Genomic DNA, 18,737 nt, shown 5'->3' on the forward strand with positions numbered 1-18,737 from the left:
TCCTATTAAACTTACTTTTACTAAGCAATTCCCTTTGCACTCATAATAAAGTTACTTCTATCCAAATTTTCTTCCCCAAACTAGATACTTACCAACCATAAACACACATGTAAAAACATCCCTAGTAATCTAAGTAGCTAAGCTGTTATTTAAAAAAAAAAAAAAATGTTTTCAAGTAGTACCCAAAATTCGATACAAATTAGCATATTCGTTTTTTTGCATATTAGTTTCAAAACAAAATGCAAGCCAACGGTCCTTCTATAACTTCTGTTGTAAGTTGTCTTTGACTTTGCTTTGGCAGATAAATATTCACAGCACTATAAAAACCTATGTATGTAAATTCTTTAAATACCAGTTCCCTAACCCCCCCCCAATCTTTAAGTCATCAACACAATAACTCTCCATAAACTGAAACCCACAGGACAGTCATCTGACAATATTCTAGGAGGTAAAAATATACTAACCAAGGATCTTCTTTTTTTTTTTTTTTTTTTTTTTTTTACTATACACATTCCCAAACAAGACACTGCATTAAAATGGAGTATTTTCATTTATTTTGAACATCAGTTCCCCTAAAAGACTGGACTAATGGGTTAATTTTTGAATCCCAACACACAGTAATTCTGTGTATCTCTTAAGTTTCTAATAAGTCCCACCAAAATGTCTTTAAAACATGTTTAAGAATCTTATACCCAAATTCCTTATAACAAAGATCCCACCAGCTCATTTGGTCCACTTCCCATCCCCTACCAATAATGACCATCCATTCATTCAAGTCTATTCCTTCAAATCATAATCATTTTTAGATTTTAAAGCGTGCCTGCTACCTTACACAGAGGTGACCCTAGAATAATGACTTTCTGAGCTTATGCCTCTTATGAACTTTTTATACTGTTTTACAACAGAACTTGGTACACATGTTAACAGGAGTCCTTAACTTTCTGATAAGGTTGGAAGTGTAAATGAATTTGGACAGCCAACACAAGCACCAGGGCTATTTCAAGACGAATCTTCCAAAAGCACTGGGGTACTTTAAGTGTAAGTCATGTGTACATTAAAAATCTTAACTGTAACTGAGTAAACTTTTCTCTTAACTGCTGTTTCTTTGAAACTATCTTCTAGTCTCACATTTATAGTCTGTCTGAAGATAATTATTTCTCTCAAGGTAACTAAACAATCAAGACATGACAAATTTAGGAAAACAAAACCTAAAGGTAATTCCACTGAATTATTAGAACTCCCCCAAATCAAATTAAATATATCCATTCTTAAACATTTTGTGTATGTAAGGTACAAGAGGTCATACAGGAAATCTATTCAAAGATTTAAAAATTCCTAAAAATAACTTTACACAAAACTTTCTCATGACTCATCAATACTTAAGTGATGCCTACAGTTAAAATTAAGTGTGAAGAACAAAACGCACCAAAAAATATTTCTTAATTCCTTCCATTCAAGAACTGCCTACATAGTTGGGGTTTTTTTGGGGGGGGGGGGGGGGGAGGGGGGAGGGAAGATCTGACAAGTTTCTTTAAGAGGGTCTCCTTTCAATCTTTCCACTTCCGCAAAGACAAAGTTAATTCCATGCTCAACACTGCCAGGGGCACAATCTCTGGGTTAGAACCCTGAGTCATTACACACAGATCGCTCCAAAATTTGCCAGTGTTTATAATAATCGGTTATAACCTAGTGATTATGAGCCCAGGCTGGCTACGGACTCCTGGCTCCTGGAGTCCCAGCTGAATGACCTTGGATGAGTCACAGCTCAGTTTCCTCATCTGTGAAATGGGTTAACAGTTCCTACCGGTAGGAAAAGCAAGTTCATACATGTAAAACCCCGACAATACTGCCTGGTACCCTTCGTCCTAATCTTTAAAAAATGCGTATGAAAACAATGCCATACGGTGTATTTTCTAACAACTTGGGCGGAATTCAAAAACCAAACGGTGCTGGCATTCAAGTGCTGCACCTAGATTACGAGGACCATATAATCTAGTGCTGAACGAAAAGCAGAGCCCATTAGCCAGAATCACTCACTAATTTTGCCATTTTTAACTATTTCAGACTAGGGAGGGGCCTTTCGAGAGGTGTTAAGAAATTCGGCAGCTTTGGTGGATCCAAACGAGAGCGGGTTTGTGCCTGTAAATAGACTTGTGAAGTTTTGTTGCAATAGCCAGGTATCAATTATAATTTACGCATTCTCAACCACCAACTCCTCCGGCTGCTAAACAGGTCATTACTCCACCTCGAGTGGCCGGGATCACTTGCACTCACTGCACAACTTCGGAGCACGCCGAGTGCCCTCGCTCCGGCACACACCCCAAGGGCCGCTGAGGGACCCGGCTCCCGACCTTCCCCGGCGCCTCGCCCAGCAGCCAGCCCCATTTTCTTAACCCGTGCATTGTCCTTGCGGAGAACCCCGGCGGATCCCACACTGGTGGGGACCGAGAGGAGGGACGAGGGAGGAGCTGGGGGAAGAGGATGAGGAGGAAGAGGAGGAGGAGGAGGAGGAGGAGGAGGAAGACAACCTCCTCCCCTCCGCTCGGGCGACCAGTGAAGGTCTGGCGCTTTCTCCGGCCCCCAGGCCCCGGCTCCCGGGAGGCCGTGGCCCCTGCTCCCACCCTCCGCAACTTTCCCTCCGCTCGCACCCGCCTCTCCTCCGGGACCGGGCCTGTCGGGCTCCCTCCCCCGGCGGCCGGCCCCGGGCCGCGGCGCCTCCTCCTAAAATGGCAGGTCCCTCCCTCCGCCCGGCCGGCCTCGGCGCGGGCCCGGCTGCAGGCCGCGGGGGGAGCCGGGCGCCGGGCCGGGCGGGGCCGCGGCCGGGCCGGACACTCACCGGGACGATGGCGGGGCGCTCGCGCCGCTCCCTCCGGTGAGTCTCAGCCTCGGGCTCCCGCCGCTGCGCTCCCGCCGCGGCCTCCGCAGCCAGCGCCGCCCCGGCCGCTTCTCTCCGCCCCCGGCGCTCCCGGCTCCGCGGCCGAGCCGCAGCCTTCTCAGTCTCTCTCCGGCTCCGCGGTTCCAGCGGCGCCCGGGGCCGGGGAGGCGACAGCCCCCTCCCCGGCAAATACCGCAGTCCCCGGACCCCGACTCCCGGCGGCGGGGCCGCGCGGCCCGGCGCGGCGCGGAGGGCGGCGGCGGCGAGGCCGGGCGCCGAGTCGCGGCCGCTCCCGGCGGCTTCTTCCCGAGGAGGATTTTGTAAATCTCACAAAATGGCGCGCGCTCCAAACCTGCGCAGCGAGAAGCGCCGGGGCCCGAGCGGCGGCGGCGGCGGCGGCGGCGGCTCCTCCGCCAGGAGAGCCCGAACCGCCCGCCCCCGAGTCCCCGCACAGACAGACAGACACACACACACACTCACACACACACACACGCACGCACACTCGCCCTCGCACACGCTCACTCACACACACTCTCACACTCACACCGGTCCCGCCCGCTCGCCGGCGGCGGCAGCGGCACCAACAGCAGCAGCAGGAACAGCAGCAGCAGAAGCGGCGGCGGCGGCGGCGGCGCCCGCACCCCCCGCTCGAGGTGTCCGCTCCCAGAGCCCGACCTGGGCCGCGATCAGCAGCAGCGACGGCAGCAGTCTCCCCGAATCCCCCCGCCGCTCTTGCCGCCGCCACCCCCGCCTCACTCCAATGGGGCTTTTTATTATTATTCGGGCGGGAAGCGAAAGGGTTTAAAAAAAAACCAACCAACAAAATGGCGACGGACCGACCCGGTCGCTATAGCAACTGTCAATCAAAACGCAAAACCCCGGCTGACGTGCTGACGTCCTCCTCCCGCCCCCCGGCCCCAAGCCGGCGGGCGGGGCCTGTTGCTCGGGCAACGGCAGATTCCGTTCCCTCCTTTCCCTCTCCCCCTATGTCCCCAACCAACCACCCAACCCCCTCAGGTCACGTGAAGGATAAATTCGGAGCTCGGGCCCGCTACGAGTGTCAGAGGAGGGCGCGTGATTCGCTCGGGGGAGGGGAGAGGAGGGGGACGGCCGGGCCGAGGGAGGGAAGGGAAGCGAAGGGGGGCGAGGCGGCGGCCCGGCCTGTGCGCGAGCGCCCGCCGCCTCCCCGGCCTCCTGGCCGCGCCCCGCCCCGCGCCCGCGCCCGCGCCGACTGCGGCCCGGGGAGCGCGCGCGGCCTCCGCGCCGCCGCCCCCGGAACCCCGCGCTTCCGCGTCGTGCGCCCGCAGCCCCGCCCGCGCCGAGGGGGAGGGGGCCGGGCTCTGCGGCCGCGCGGGGACCCGGGAAGCCCACCCCCTGGCGCCCGGGCCCGGGGCTCTCACCTTCATCCCCGGGGAGCGCGCCGGCCGCGGGAGGGCGGCCCGGGTGCGCACGGCCGCGCGTTTCAACTGTTCTTCGAAGGGTTCGCGTGCCCCCCTCGCCGGAAAATGCCCACGGAGGCCGCGGCGGGGGTGGGGAAGAGGCCGCCTCCGCGTTTCAGACATCTCAGGAATTCCGGACGCTTCGCCCGAATCCGGGATGCCCCTGCGGCTGACACCTTGATTAAATCCTGCCTCTCGATTTTTGCGGCAACCAATGCCAACGATCAGATATTATGCACAGAGCCATCATAAAAACTTTTTTAGGCTGTGCACGCTCTCCCAGGCTTTCCCACCTATTCCAAACCCCTCCCCACCTTTCTAGGCGCAGCCTTTCCTTCTGGAACGGAATGCCCCTAACATTCATCCTCTTGAGCTATTACTGTATCCTGGTTGCCCAACTCCTTGTTTTCCTCTTTGATGCACCATCTCCGCTTCCCGATTCTTTTCGCCCACCGCTCTTCATTAATATTCTGGTTTCCGTGCGTTTTTATTTTATATACCCCTTCCGCCTGGCTAAATATCGCTAGGTGTGCTTCCCAGGCATTAAAATCTAGATATGCTAGTAGCCATGCTGTGCTGGCTACATTGTAAGCAGTAGACAGCCACTGGCTAAAAATTATATTCTGTACCAATGCTAATAAAATGGCACTTAAAAATGTTACGCTAAAAAGGATGATATAGGTGTTATTTTACACCAAGTCACAAATTTATTGATTTCTAAGCTTATTTTCCCATCATATAATAGTGTTCCCGTTTTTTTAAGCTGTTCACAAATACATTAGCAACAGATATGATCTTGTTGGTGTACAGAAAGGCCCCATAATAAGTACTGGTCTCTATCCTATGTGACTCAAGGAAAGATACTTGCTTTAAATGATTTACAACAAACGTTTCCCTCCTACACTTATCAGAACATTGGTATAAGGCAACCATTCAAATTAGCCAGGCCCTGAAAAAAATCAGACTAAACCTCAAATATATTAGCTAAAAAGTAGGCAAATAGCTTACTTCAGACTGATTCTCCATGTTATCAAAAGTTCACTTGGGGGGCACCTGGGTGGTTCAGTCAGTTAAGCATCAGACCCTTGGGTTCTGCTCAGGTCATGATCTCAGGGTTCTTGGGTTGGAGCCCCACTTCCTCCCAGGGCGCAGCCTGCTTGGAATTCTCTCTGCCCCTACCCTCCCTCTCTCCTCCCCCCTCCCTGCTCCCCCCCCCCCGCAAAAATAAATAAATTTTTTTAAGTTCTTTTGGATTGCTGCTCCTCAAAATTGACTCACTAATGCAATTAAAATCCCCATTCAACTTGATTGTTTTTGAAGGAAGTAGCCAAGCATGTCCCTACTGAGGTGAAAGATCCTACCTTGATTCTTCCCAAGCTCACACTTCTCCTTACACAACTTACACAATCAACTTCTTCCTCCACTGGCTCGTCTTCTCCCTGCTCCCCACCCCACCCTGATTCACCAGTTTCACTTCTATCAGAACACTTAAGCATTTACAACCGGTAACACTAGATTTGAGTCAAATTTTTATTGCTGGTGATGAAGGAAACTTGCATAATTAAACTTCTAGGTAACCTGCAAAATTTTATGGCAATGTCTCAGGAAATGTGTCCTTGTCTTCAGTCAAATCAATCTGGAAGATCAGGTTGAGGCAGAATCTTGAGCTAATAGTCATGCATCATAGAAAGCATTGATGGTCTTCATATCTAGAAGGCTATATCCCTTCTCCCCAACACCCCTACCCCCAGCCTGACAGCCTTACACAATATTGATCAATGAACTATCGTGTCCAGGTTGGAGTGCTGTAAAATTAGTTTTATATAGGGCTTCACCTAAAAAGGAACATGTAAGTTGTACTGACTCCAAACAAGTGAACACAGGTAGGCAGGAAGGACTCTGGTAGAAATGCCAGTTCAGTGTTGACCAGGTTCATCACTGTCATCTGAGACCTAGCCCTAGCAGACCCTGTGGCAGATATATCCAATCATAGAAGTGAACCTCTAAAAGCAAAGACCCCCCCCCCAACTCACAAATAATAATAGCTTCCATTCACCCAGTACATTCTGGGGTAGCTCCAATCTCATAGCAACATTACATCCCCACTATACAGATGAGAAAATAAGTTCTGAGTAATTCAAAACACTTTCCCAAGGTCATAGCCCCAGTACCTGGTAAAGCCAACATTGAAACCCAGGTGTAATTGCAAAGCCCATATTCTTTCCACACCATACTCTTGAGATGGCTCAAGAGTATTTGGAGATTGGGTTCTTACCAGAGGTAATCAAGAGTAAGCCCTAATCGAATATGACTTATGTCCTTTTAAAAACGGGAAATTTGGACAGAGACAGAAACACACACAGGGAAGACAAAGGAAAACACCTTCTACAAGCCAAGGGATAACTGCCAGAAACGAAAAGAGAAGTTGGGATTATTGCTCACAGCCTTTAGAAGAAACCAACCTCCTGGGGTGCCTGGGTGGCTTAGTCGGTTAAGCGCCCAACTTCAGCTCAGGTCATGATCTCACAGTTCGTGGGTTCAAGCCCCACGTCGGGCTCGGTGCCCATAGCTCAGAGTCTGCAGCCTGCTGTGGATTCTGTGTCTCCCTCTCTCTCTGCTCCTCCCCCACTCATGCTCCGTCTCTCTCTCTCTCTCCGAAATAAACATTAAAAAAAAATTTTTTTTAGGGGCGCCTGGGTGGTGCAGTCGGTTAAGCGTCCGACTTCAGCCAGGTCACGATCTCGCAGTCCGTGAGTTCGAGCCCCGCGTCAGGCTCTGGGCTGATGGCTCGGAGCCTGGAGCCTGTTTCCGATTCTGTGTCTCCCTCTCTCTCTGACCCTCCCCCGTTCATGCTCTGTCTCTCTCTGTCCCAAAAATAAATAAACGTTGAAAAAAAAAAAAACAATTAAAAAAAAAATTTTTTTAGAAGAAACCAACCTCCTGACACCAGAATTTTGGAGTTGCAGCCTCCAGAACTGTGAGGCAGTAAATTTCTGTCCAGCCACCTGGTTGGTGGTGCTTTGTTTTGGCAACCCTAGCAAACTAATTCACAGATCCAAGCCAAGATGCCCGGATTTTTTGTTTGTTTCCACTTGTGTTAATGACCAATCTTGGTGGTGCACCTACTAAGCCCAGGAGTTCACTAGTTGGAGCCCTGCCAGGAATTAGAACCCAAATTTTCCAAGGACAAACTAACAAATATTCCTATCTCTGCCCCTCCTACCAGGTGAGAAGGTGGACTATTGACAACTTATCCCTGCACAGTGGTGTGGCTGCAATCTGACACCCATGCTCTTCTCATAGACTTCTGAATGAAGGTCCTTGATTGATCCCTTTATACAAGTTTTACTGTTTGCTCTGAATTTAATAGTAATTCATGTGTATAAAACATTAAAAACAAACAAAATAAGACAAGAGACGGGCATTATTTAAACGGACAATGGTAGTATGTTATGAACCAAGAAGCTAATACAGTTGGCCCTCGATCAACACAGGGTTAGGGATGCAGACACCCCCTTCCCATTACAGCCAACACAGAGAACTTTAGACTCTCCCAAAATTTAACTCTTAAGAGTCTATTGTTGACCAGAAGCCTTACCAATAACATAAACATACAATGAATACATATTTTGTATGTCATGTGTATTATAAACTGTATTCCTACAATAAGCTAGAGAAAGAAAAATTTTTTTTTTAATTTTTTTTAATGTTTACTTATTTTTGAGACAGAGCACACGGGGCAGAGAGAGAGGAAGACACAGAAGCTGAAACAGGCTCCAGGCTCTGAACTGTCAGCACAGAGCCCGACACGGGGCTCGAACTCACGGACAGCGAGACCGTGACCTGAGCTGAAGTCGGACACTCAACCGACCTAGCCATCCAGGCGCCCCAAGAAAATTGTAATTTTTTTTAAAGATTATCAGGGGCTCTCCCATTATTATTTTTTTTTAATTTTGTTAATGTTTACTGATTTTTGAAGGAGAGAGAACGGAGTGTGAGGGGGCAGGGGCAGGGGTAGAGACAGAGGGAGACACGGAAGCCAAAGCAGGCTCCAGGCTCTGAGCTGTGGGCACAGAGCCCGACGTGAGGCTTGAACCCACAAGCCATGAGGTCATGACCTGAGCTGAAGTCGGGCGCTTAACCGACTGAGCCACCCAAGTGCCACAAGACAATTGTTTTTAAAAAATCACAAGAGGGGCGCCTGGGTGGCGCAGTCGGTTAAGCGTCCGACTTCAGCCAGGTCACGATCTCGCGGTCCGGGAGTTCAAGCCCCGAGTCAGGCTCTGGGCTGATGGCTCAGAGCCTGGAGTCTGTTTCCGATTCTGTGTCTCCCTCTCTCTCTGCCCCTCCCCCGTTCATGCTCTGTCTCTCTCTGTCCCAAAAATAAATAAAAATGTTAAAAAAAAAAATCACAAGAGGGGAGCCTGGCTCAGTCGGTTAAGCACCCGACCTCAGCTCAGGTCATGGATCTCAAAGTTTGTGGATTCAAGCCCCACATAAGGCTCTGTGCTGACAGCTTGAAGCCTGCAACCTGCTTCAGATTCTGTCTCTCTCTCTCTCTCTCTCTCTCTCTCTCTCTCTCTCTCTCCCCCTCCCTTGCTTGTACTCTGCCTCTCTCTCTCTCTCTCTCAAAAATAAATAAACATTAAAATTTGCGTTTAAGTCACAAGAGAAAATACATTTACGGGATCAGCTGTACTCAGTTCTCTACATCAGAGATCCAAAAAAAATAAAAGTGATATATGGTCACTGCAAACAGTTTTACAAAATGGAAAACAGTAAAGAGGTACAGATCATTCGTAGGTGTCTCCAGAGATAAACCTTATTCATATCTTCATATTGACATATACCCTCCCAGACATTCTTAGGAATGAATGCATACACAGAGGTGCATTTCATGCCTTCTTTACTTACAATTCTGTTATGAACACATTTTTCTGTTAATCAGGTAACATTGAGGTGATTGTTTCAACAGCTGCAAGTATGCTATCAGTTGAGTGGGCCATAATTCATTTAACTGTTCCTTTATCGTTTAAGGAAGTTTTCCCTTTTTTATTACAACTAAAGCTGTACAGAGGTGCCTGGGTGGCTCTGTCAGTTACACATCCAACTCCTAGTTTCAGCTCAGGTCACGATCTCACGTTTTGTGAGTTCAAGCCTCACGTAGGGACTTGGGATTCTCTCTCTCTCTCTCTCTCTCCCCCTCTCTCTGCCCCTCCCCCGCTCTCACATTTTTTTCTCTTTCTCTCTCTCTCAAAATAAATATTTAAAACAAATAAATAAGTAAAGCTGCATAAACATCGCATAAATACATTTAACACGCCTGTCCAGCTATTATTCCTCAGGGTGAGGTAAGGGCATACATCCTTAAAAAGCTTTGATTCCTGTTGCCAAAACATCCCTCAGAAGCGATTTCACCAATTTGCAGTCGTAAAAGTCGTGTGTGAGAATGACGTTTCCCACTCTCTACCACTCTCTTGTTTTAATTTACCTTTCTTTGATTATTTAAGGTCTTCTGTCTTTTATATGTCTATTGGCTATTTATTCCCTGCCTGTATATATATTCATTCCATGCTCATCTGGGAGAGAGGTGGGATTTTATTGATTTTATTTTTCTAATTTTAATTTTTCTATTTCTATTTTTTTTTTAACTTTACTGCAAAAAAAGAAATAAAAGGGAACAAAGGAAAGGAAACTGGAAAGCTATATGTAATGGTTAGGCTAGTGTTAGATGCCCATCACCCTGATTTATCTGTGGCCATCTCTATTCCTGTCTCCCCGGGGGATCTAACCTGGACCTTTTCCCTGCCTCAGCCTCTGCCCTCCCCCTCCTACCTCCTCTTGATGAGACCTTTGACCAAGTGCTCCATTCTCCTAGCATCAGGAGGTTGCTTACAAGGTTGTTCGATGCCAAGATTTGGATCTAACGGTGCCATCTTTAAAAAGGAGGACAATATTCATAACTTTCCTATCATGTAAGAATGTTTACCAAGTATTATCGCACGAATTATAGTTAACGTTTTCTTTTCCTGTGACATCAAGATAAAGGCTAAATAGAAAATGTGAAGGGTTAAATAGAATATGTAATAGTATATATTTTGCACTGTTTGAGAATAGCTTGAAACAGTATTTAAAAAATTTTTTTTAATGTTTATTTATATTTGAGAGAGAGAGAGAGACAGTGCATGAGTTGGGGAGGGGCTGAGAGAGAGAGACACAGAATCCGAAGCAGGCTCCAGCCTCTGAGCTGTCAGCACAGAGCCCGACGTGGGGCTCGAACCGCAAGCTGTGAGATCATGACCTGAGCCGAAGTCAGTCAACCGACTGAGCCACCCAGGCGCCCCGAAACAGTATTTTGCAACATTTTGGCAAGACTTGAAAAGGAATGCACTTTAATATATTGATTCATAGGTATATAATAGCTTCAACAGGTTGGGAGAAAATGCCCTAATGAAACTGAAAAACAATTAAGTATGTGGAATTAAAAATTAGGCAGAAGAGGGTCGCCTGGGTGGCGCAGTCGGTTAAGCGTCCGACTTCAGCCAGGTCATGATCTCGCGGTCCGTGAGTTCGAGCCCCCCGTCGGGCTCTGGGCTGATGGCTCGGAGCCTGGAGCCTGTTTCCGATGCTGTGTCTCCCTCTCTCTCTGCCCCTCCCCCGTTCATGCTCTGTCTCTCTCTGTCCCAAAAATAAATAAACGTTGAAAAAAAAATTTTAAAAAAATAAATAAACAGAAAAATGTTTAAAAAAAAATTAGGCAGAAGACACAGAAATCTACAAAGGTCACTTACTTCAACGCTTCGTTAGCTCAACAATTCGTGAGTTGGGGATTATTTTCTTGGCTTTTTAATGTAGCTACGTAATGGACATCATTGAATATTCCTACAGTGTTTACTGATATGTGCATTTCCTGCTACCGTCTTCAACATTTTTGCCGTTTTGCTTCTATCCAATTCAAAAGACGTCTGTGATTGTGGCAGTGGCGTCACTTTATTATACTGCATTTGCATGCCTGTCTCTTAACCACCAGCGTGCTCGTAGGGCAAGGATCCTACACTTTCAGCCTTTCATCCACTACCCCTGTATCTGGTCCACCATAAATACAATATCGTTTTGTATTTTTTAAATGAATGGTGAGCTCTAGCCATTTGCTTCCTATTTTCCTCCATCCCATCTGACGTTTTAGGCAATTGTAAAAATTTAGGGGAAACTGTCCAGCGATTTGTACAGAAGCAGGAAATGTTCTCTTCTGATCTTAAAATGGATGGGATTTCTCTAGCACAAGAGGAAAGATTGTTGCAGTCAGCAAAGCCAGCGAAAGAAAATTCCACGTAAGAGATACAGTTCTGTTCGTGATCACCATGGAACTAGTTAGTTCTACCACCGCAGTGTTTCTCAAACCAGTGTTCGTGCACAGTCTGCAGTTCACCCCAGGTATCTCCAGTTTGAGAAACTATAAATTCGGGCATTCTCAGTGGACAGAGATTTCAGAAGGACCTCTGTGTCACTGACACTTTTTTTTTTATTTAAAAATTTTTTCTTTAAGGTTTATTTATTCATGAGAGAGAGAGAGAGAGAGAGAGAGAGAGAGCACAAGCCAGGGAGGGGCAGAGAGAGAGAGGGAGACCCAGAATCTGAAGCAGGCTCCAGGCTCTGAGCTGTCAGCACAGAGCTTGATGCAGAACTTGAACTCGGGGAAAGGCAAGACCATGACCTGGGCTGAGTTTGGACACTTAACTGCCTGAGCCCCCCAAACGCCCCTGTGTTGCTGAGTCTTTTAACATCTATATAGCTGCCTGCCTGCACTGTTAGTAACTCAGGGGCAGGGCCAAATAGTCAAAAGTCCATTTATGAAGGAAAGCAAACACGTCTGTCTATTCCCACATCTGAATTTACTTCCAGACTCTTAAAAGCGAAAATTATTTATTACATTTCCTTCTTAAATATGTAACACACAGAGTATAGAGGACCAGACAAAAGGAGCCACTAATCCCATTGCCCAGATAATGTTTAATTTTTTTAATAAAAACAATTCAAGTACGTGGTTTGAAAAGCAGAAAACAAAACAGAATAAAATAAAGAGTAAAAGCCCCCTCCTAACTTCCCTGTCTCCTTTCTCTGTCACCCTCCTTTCCAGGGCCACAGGGACTTTTTCTCAAATGCTGTGTCATTTGAACAACCCAAAGGGCTCTCTTAGCTTTCGGGATAACATTTCTGTCTTTCTTTTTTTTTTTTTAACGTTAATTTATTTTTGAGAGAGAGAGCAGAGTGAGCATGGGAGGGGCAGAGAGAGTGGGAGACACAGAACCCAAAGCAGGCTCTAGGCTCTGAGCCGTCAGCACAGAGCCTAACACGGGCCTCGAACTCATGAACTGTGAGATCATGACCTGAGCCGAAGTCGGACACTCAACCTACTGAGCCACCCAGGCGCCCCTAGGGTATCACATTTCTACTACTTGTTAGTGTGTCACGATCTAACCCCTAGGTCCTTCTTGGCCAGGTGAGACCCCAGAACATAATTGGCTCTTTTCTGCATACCCTTCTCCCCCTGGAAGGCCTTGTTCCCTGGCCAAAGCCTTTACCTTCCTGTGTTTTTATTGAAAGCTCCCTTTTCTGTCAGCCGGGAGAAAAAGAAGCTCTTCAAGAGCAGAGACCTAACTCACTTGGCTTTTTTTTACCTCCCCTCCCCCGTGCTTGGCATATACTAGTTACCAAATAAATGTTCTGGTGAGAATAAAACCACCACAGAATTGCAAGACAGCAGGAGGTGGCTTCAGTAGGCAAGCAGCTGAAACCAGGAAATGGTTAAAACCAAGAGGAATACACTTCTTCACCCAGGGCTTGAAAGGGGGTGGCCATCTGCTTCCGGCTTTCCTCTCCCTCCCACAGTGGATGCAGGCTTCCTGAAGACTGGTGGGGATCCTGACTGGGAGGGTTGTCAACCCACAGGAAAGGCTGCAGTGGCTTCAGTGAAGCACGGAAGGAGTGTGACTTGGGGGGTGGGGATGTCACTGTCATGGTACCTTCTGATTTACTCTGGCTAGAAAGGCGGGTTGGGGGGGAGGGTGGGGGAGAGGAGGGATGGAGGGGTGGAGGGGAGGGGGGATGGGAGGGTGGGGAGGTCAGGGGCCGTAGGGGTGCAGCAGGGAGCTGGTCACCTGAAGATGCTGCCAAAATGGGACCTTGACATTTCCTTCTAGAATGTCTAGTCCGAGAAGGACTGGGATGAAGGCAAGAATTCAGGAGGAAGCAGAAAGCAGGAACCAATTCCTGGGTGACGTGCTGTGCAGCGAGGCAGGTAGAGCGGAGGGCGAAGCCCAGGGGTCCAGGGTTCTGAGTTGAAAGGGTCCAATATATTCGAGGTATATGATTTCAGACCACTAAGGAAGGGCGCTCTGTCCTGGGCAGAAGTCACCTGAGCCATCAAAAGCTCGTAGGCTATCAGAATGGGAAGAGCCAGGCCCTTAACCTGTCCAAACCCTAATCGTGAAGTCGCTGCTATGGGCCAGAAAAAACACACAGGAGACCTTATCTGTTAACTGTATGGCGACATGCTGGTCACATTCGTCATTGAAAAGATTTTCATTTTCTTGCAGGAAAGCAGGGCATAGGCAATGTCCTGTGAATCTGGACTTTCTAGAAGAGTTGGTGACCTTAGTAATCATCAGAGCAATTGGGAAAAAAGTGGTTGTAGGGATGAAGAATGTGGGGATCTAGTCTAGGGTCAACCGCATCCCAGCTGTAAGGTCCTGGGCGATTTAGCCTCTCTGGATCTTTTTCCTCGTTTTATTTTATTTTTTTTATTTTTATTTATTTTTATTTTTTTTCAACGTTTATTTATTTTTTTGGGACAGAGAGAGACAGAACATGAACGGGGGAGGGGCAGAGAGAGAGGGAAACACAGAATCGGAAACAGGCTCCAGGCTCTGAGCCATCAGCCCAGAGCCTGACGCGGGGCTAGAACTCCTGGACCGCGAGATCATGACCTGGCTGAAGTCGGACACTTAACCGACTGCGCCACCCAGGCGCCCCTTTTTCCTCGTTTTAAAAGGGGGATTCTTATAAATAAAAAAGTAGTAACAGGAAAAATAAAAAGATAAACGGGGATTCTTTATCATCTTTGTGAACTGTCAATCATTATGCAAATATTGGGCCCTGACATATAGAATAAGCACATTGCATTCAAATTTTCACTTTTGAAGCCTTTCCCAACTGGCTTTCCCCTTCCAAAAAAAATAGGTGAACAAGTGACTTGTTCCACACTCTCAAATGCTCCAGTCTCTCTAAACATAGTTAAGGCATTATATTCACAGACGTGATCTTAAGCTTATGCTTAAGCATCTTCACCAGCTGGAAACGCCCGACTTCCTGAAACTAACCAGACTTTTGACTGCCCTTGGCTGAGGAAAGTCCGGCTTTATGCACCAGAAATTGATCTCCCCAGAGTTTCCACCCACCCGAAGTCTTCCCTGTTGGCTCCGCACAGACCAAGTCAAACTCCTGTTAGAAATGCCAAACTTCGGGGTCCCTGGCTGGCTCAGTCAGTGGCGTGTGTGACTCTTGATCTCAGGGTTGTGAGTTCAAGCCCCACTTGGATGTAGAGAGTACTTAAAAATGAAATCTTTAAGGGACGCCTGGGTGGCTCAGTTGGTTAAGCATCTGACTCGGGCTCAGGTCACGATCTCACAGTTCATGAGTTCGAGCCCCGTGTCGGGCTCTGTGCTGACAGCTCAGAGCCTGGAGCCTGCTTCGGATTCTGTGTCTCCCTTTGTCTGCTCCTCCCCCACTCGTGCTCTGTCTTTCTCTCTCTCAAAAATAAACATTTAAATAAATAAATAAATGAAGTAAAATGAAATCTTTAAAAAAATGCCAGCCTTCAAATGTTGCAAGAAAATTGTGATTTCCCCACCTGAGTTTAAACTCCTTGGCTTCCAACATTTGCTTATCTCATCTATTTCCCAGGGCCAAGCCCCCACACCTCCTTCACAAGCTTCAAGGATTTCCTCAAGTTGAAACATTGAAAACAACCTAAACATCCAGCAGGGGAGCCTCGGTTTAAAAATGTGGCATATCATGGGGGCGCCTGGAAGGCTCAGTCATTTGAGGGCCCAGCCCTTGATTTGGGCTCTAGTCATGACACCAGGATCGTGGGATCGAGCCCTGTGTCAGGCTCCATGCTGAGCATGGAGCCTGCTTAGGATTCTCTCTCTCTCTCTTTCTCTCTCTCATTCCTCTTCCCTCTTCCCCCACTCTCTCTTTCTCTAAACAAACAAACAAAAAATTTGAAAAACAAGAAATGTGGCATACCGTGTCAAAATAGAACACATAATAAAAGAATATTTCATGACATGAGAAAAATGATCACAGTCTGTTAAAAGATAAAGGAGGTTATAAAGTAGTAGTATTTAATTTTGTAATAAAAAGTGCATACTTTTTTTAAAGTACATTATTAAAATAAATTTTTGTAATATTTATCATTGGGTAGTACAATTTCAGGTGACACTTATCTTCTCTGTGCCTTTTTTCAAATTTTTTACAATCAATTATTGGTAATCAGGAGGAAAAACAGGCTCTATGTCTCTATAGGTTCTAATGGCCCAGGTTATCATAAAATAGGCTTCTTCCCACTTCTCATTTCTGGAAAAAAAAAAAAAAAGTAACAATGAGGCCAGAATACCACGAACCTGGTGGACATCCAAGAAATATTGGTTTCCTTCCTTATTTGCTAGGTTCTTTTTTTTTTTTTTTAATTTATTTTTGAGACACAGAACATGAGTGGGGGAGGGGCAGACAGAGAGGGAGACCCAGAATCCAAAGCAGGCTCCAGGCTCCGAGCGGTCAGCGCACAGCCGGATGTGGGGCTCCAACTCGCAAACTGTGAGATATGACCTGAGCCGAAGTCGGATGCTTAACCAACTGAACCACCCAGACTCCCCTTTATTTGCTAGGTTCTTAGGAACTACTTTCATATCCTCCCTTCTTACTAATCTTTCTCTCATCTGCTTTCTTCTTAATTTTTATTTATTTGAGACAGGGAGAGAGAGAGAGAAACAGCACAAGCGGGGGGAGGGGCAGAAAGAGACAGAGACACAGAAGTAGGCTCCAGGCTGTGAGCTGTCAGCACAGAGCCTGACGCCGGGCTCGAACTCACGAACCCTGAGGTCGTGACCTGAGCTGAAGTCGGACGCGTAGCCAACTGAGCCACCCAGGCGCCCATCTCTCGTCTGCTTTCTGTGACGTGTTTCAATTTTCCATGTGACGTTTGCTGTACCTGCAGCTTTGTCCAAGCTTTTGATTGGAGGTCCCTGATAGTCAGTAGCTTCAACAACAAAAAGCAGACACATCTCTCCATAAGGGAGAAAAGTATGAAAGGAATGTCAGTTCCAACACTTTGCAGCATTTTTAAGCCCAAAAAACCCCAGGATATATCTTTTTTTTTTTTTTTATGTTTTTTATTTATTTTTGAGACAGAGACAGAGCATGAGCAGGGGAGGAGCAGAGAGAGAGGGAGACAGAATCTGAAGCAGGCTCCAGGCTCCGAGCAGTCAGCACAGAGCCCGATGCGGGGCTCAAACCCACGAACTGTTGAGATCATGATGTGAGCCGAAGTCAGACGCCCAACCTACTGAGCCACCCAGGCACCCCTTATTTAAAAAAATGGTTTAATCTTTTTAAAAAAATTTTTTTAATGTTCTTATTTATTTTTGAGACAGAGAGAGACAGAGCACGACTGGGGGAGGGGCAGAGAGAGAGGGAGACACAGAATCGGAAGCAGGCTCCAGGCTCCGAGCGGTCAGCACAGAGCCCGATGCGGGGCTCGAACACACAGACTGTGAGATCATGACCTGAGCTGAAGTCGGACGCTCAACCGACTGAGCCACCCAGGCACCCCACAGGATATATCAAAGCCAGCTGGGAGTTAATTGTTCCGTCGATACCCATGACATCGTATTAGAGTACAGCCTATTTTCTGATCCCTGGATCTGCAAAGGGACCGAATCCTTTGCCCTAGAGTGAGAGTGCAAGTGTGCACCGTTCACGACTTTGTATGTTACAAGTTTCTGTCAAGAAGGAAATCCAGACAGTGAGTGGTTAAACATAAGTAAATGAGGAAACAACAACAGCAACAACAAACCGGAGGTCTCAACTTGTCAAACCAGAACTAGCCTTCATCCTACATTGTTCTCTTAGATGACACATTCGGGCCTACAGCCGCCATTTTTTACAAACCGAGTTATAAGTTGCCACATGTATTGACTCCACATGTATTTGAATACCTGCACTGTGTCAGACACCCTGATCATGCGGGAGATACAAAGATAAATTGGATGGGGCTCCAAATCTGAAAGATTTGCCATGCACCAGAAAAACTATAATATGGCAAGTTCTGGGATAGAAAGGAGGGGGGCAGATGGCCCTTGTCTTGGGGAATCCCAGGTCCATAGTCTGAGGCATTTCTCTCCATATAGTCTTTTTGAGTTTCCACCCCACCCTCCCACACCGCCCACACCCAGCTTTTAATGATTCACTCTGGAATGCCTGGTAGAGAGGTGATGAGAACTGCAGAAAAAGAAAGAGTTTGTATAAAGACTGTTTCTCATGAAGAACTTCAGGACAAGCCACCCCAACATATGACTTTTGGTACATTGATTATTTTGAACGGAAGGCACTGAGGAACAATAGGTGCAGGGCCGACTCTCTCTGAAATCCCTCATCTGCCTGAAGACATCTCCAAAAGGAACTTGGTCATCTATCCCCTCCCAGGAGTGTCTTCAGCAGGGAAGATAGACTCTCATCACTGGAGACATGAGACTAGAAGAAACTGTCATGCATCCCATCTAGTCTTCTGAGGGCCCCTTCTGCTTCCCTAAAGTCATCTGCCGTCCCCTAAGTTGGCTACACCCCCCTCATTCCCCTATTAAGACATACATAAGCTTTCAAGTCTCACCCACCTTTCAGTATTCTCTTTTTTCCCTACGACGCCCCTGTGTGCCTTATATTAAAAGTGAATACATCTGTCGACCTTTTCTGCTGTGAATGTGCCTGTTGTCTGTCTATTTCATACACCCAGCTACACAGCCTAGGAGGGTAGAGGAAAGTGCTTCCTCCCCTACAGGGGAACCTCCAGGTTCCAAGACTGTTGGTGACACCGGGTTACCTTTGTGGCTGGTGGTCTTTCCTTCCAATTGCTGCAAACGCTTTGTAAATTGTCTCTCAAAACCCGACAGAAGGAAGGGAGAAGAGTGGAGAGGCCCCCGGAAGAGGCGTCAGCTGGCCCGTGTGCTACCACTCTGCAGTTCATCGGTGCTTCAACTTTGGGCAAACCTCACAGCCCCTCTGGGCTGCCATTTCTCATCTGTGCAAAGGATGGGGGTGGGGTGGGGAGAGTATACTGAGTCATCTCTCAAATTCTTTACTGCTCA

The 18,737-nt window shown here is 47.3% G+C and overlaps 1 protein-coding gene across 3 annotated transcripts in view; it reads right to left on the reverse strand.

Annotated features, from left to right (window-relative positions):
- DYRK1A (dual specificity tyrosine phosphorylation regulated kinase 1A) overlaps window positions 1–2,968 on the reverse strand; it is a 149,429-nt gene extending 146,461 nt beyond the window's left edge. For 2 of the 3 annotated variants that reach the window (XM_023238743.2, XM_023238742.2), the window contains exon 1: window positions 2,837–2,968. The gene's annotated coding sequence lies outside the window, so the exon portion shown is untranslated. The remainder of the gene's footprint in view (window positions 1–2,836) is intronic. The other variant, XM_023238745.2, reaches the window with a different exon arrangement.
- Window positions 2,969–18,737: the final 15,769 nt, after the last annotated feature.

Source organism: Felis catus, chromosome C2, assembly GCF_018350175.1.
Source record: "Felis catus isolate Fca126 chromosome C2, F.catus_Fca126_mat1.0, whole genome shotgun sequence".
NCBI classification, from domain to species: Eukaryota; Metazoa; Chordata; class Mammalia; order Carnivora; family Felidae; genus Felis; species Felis catus.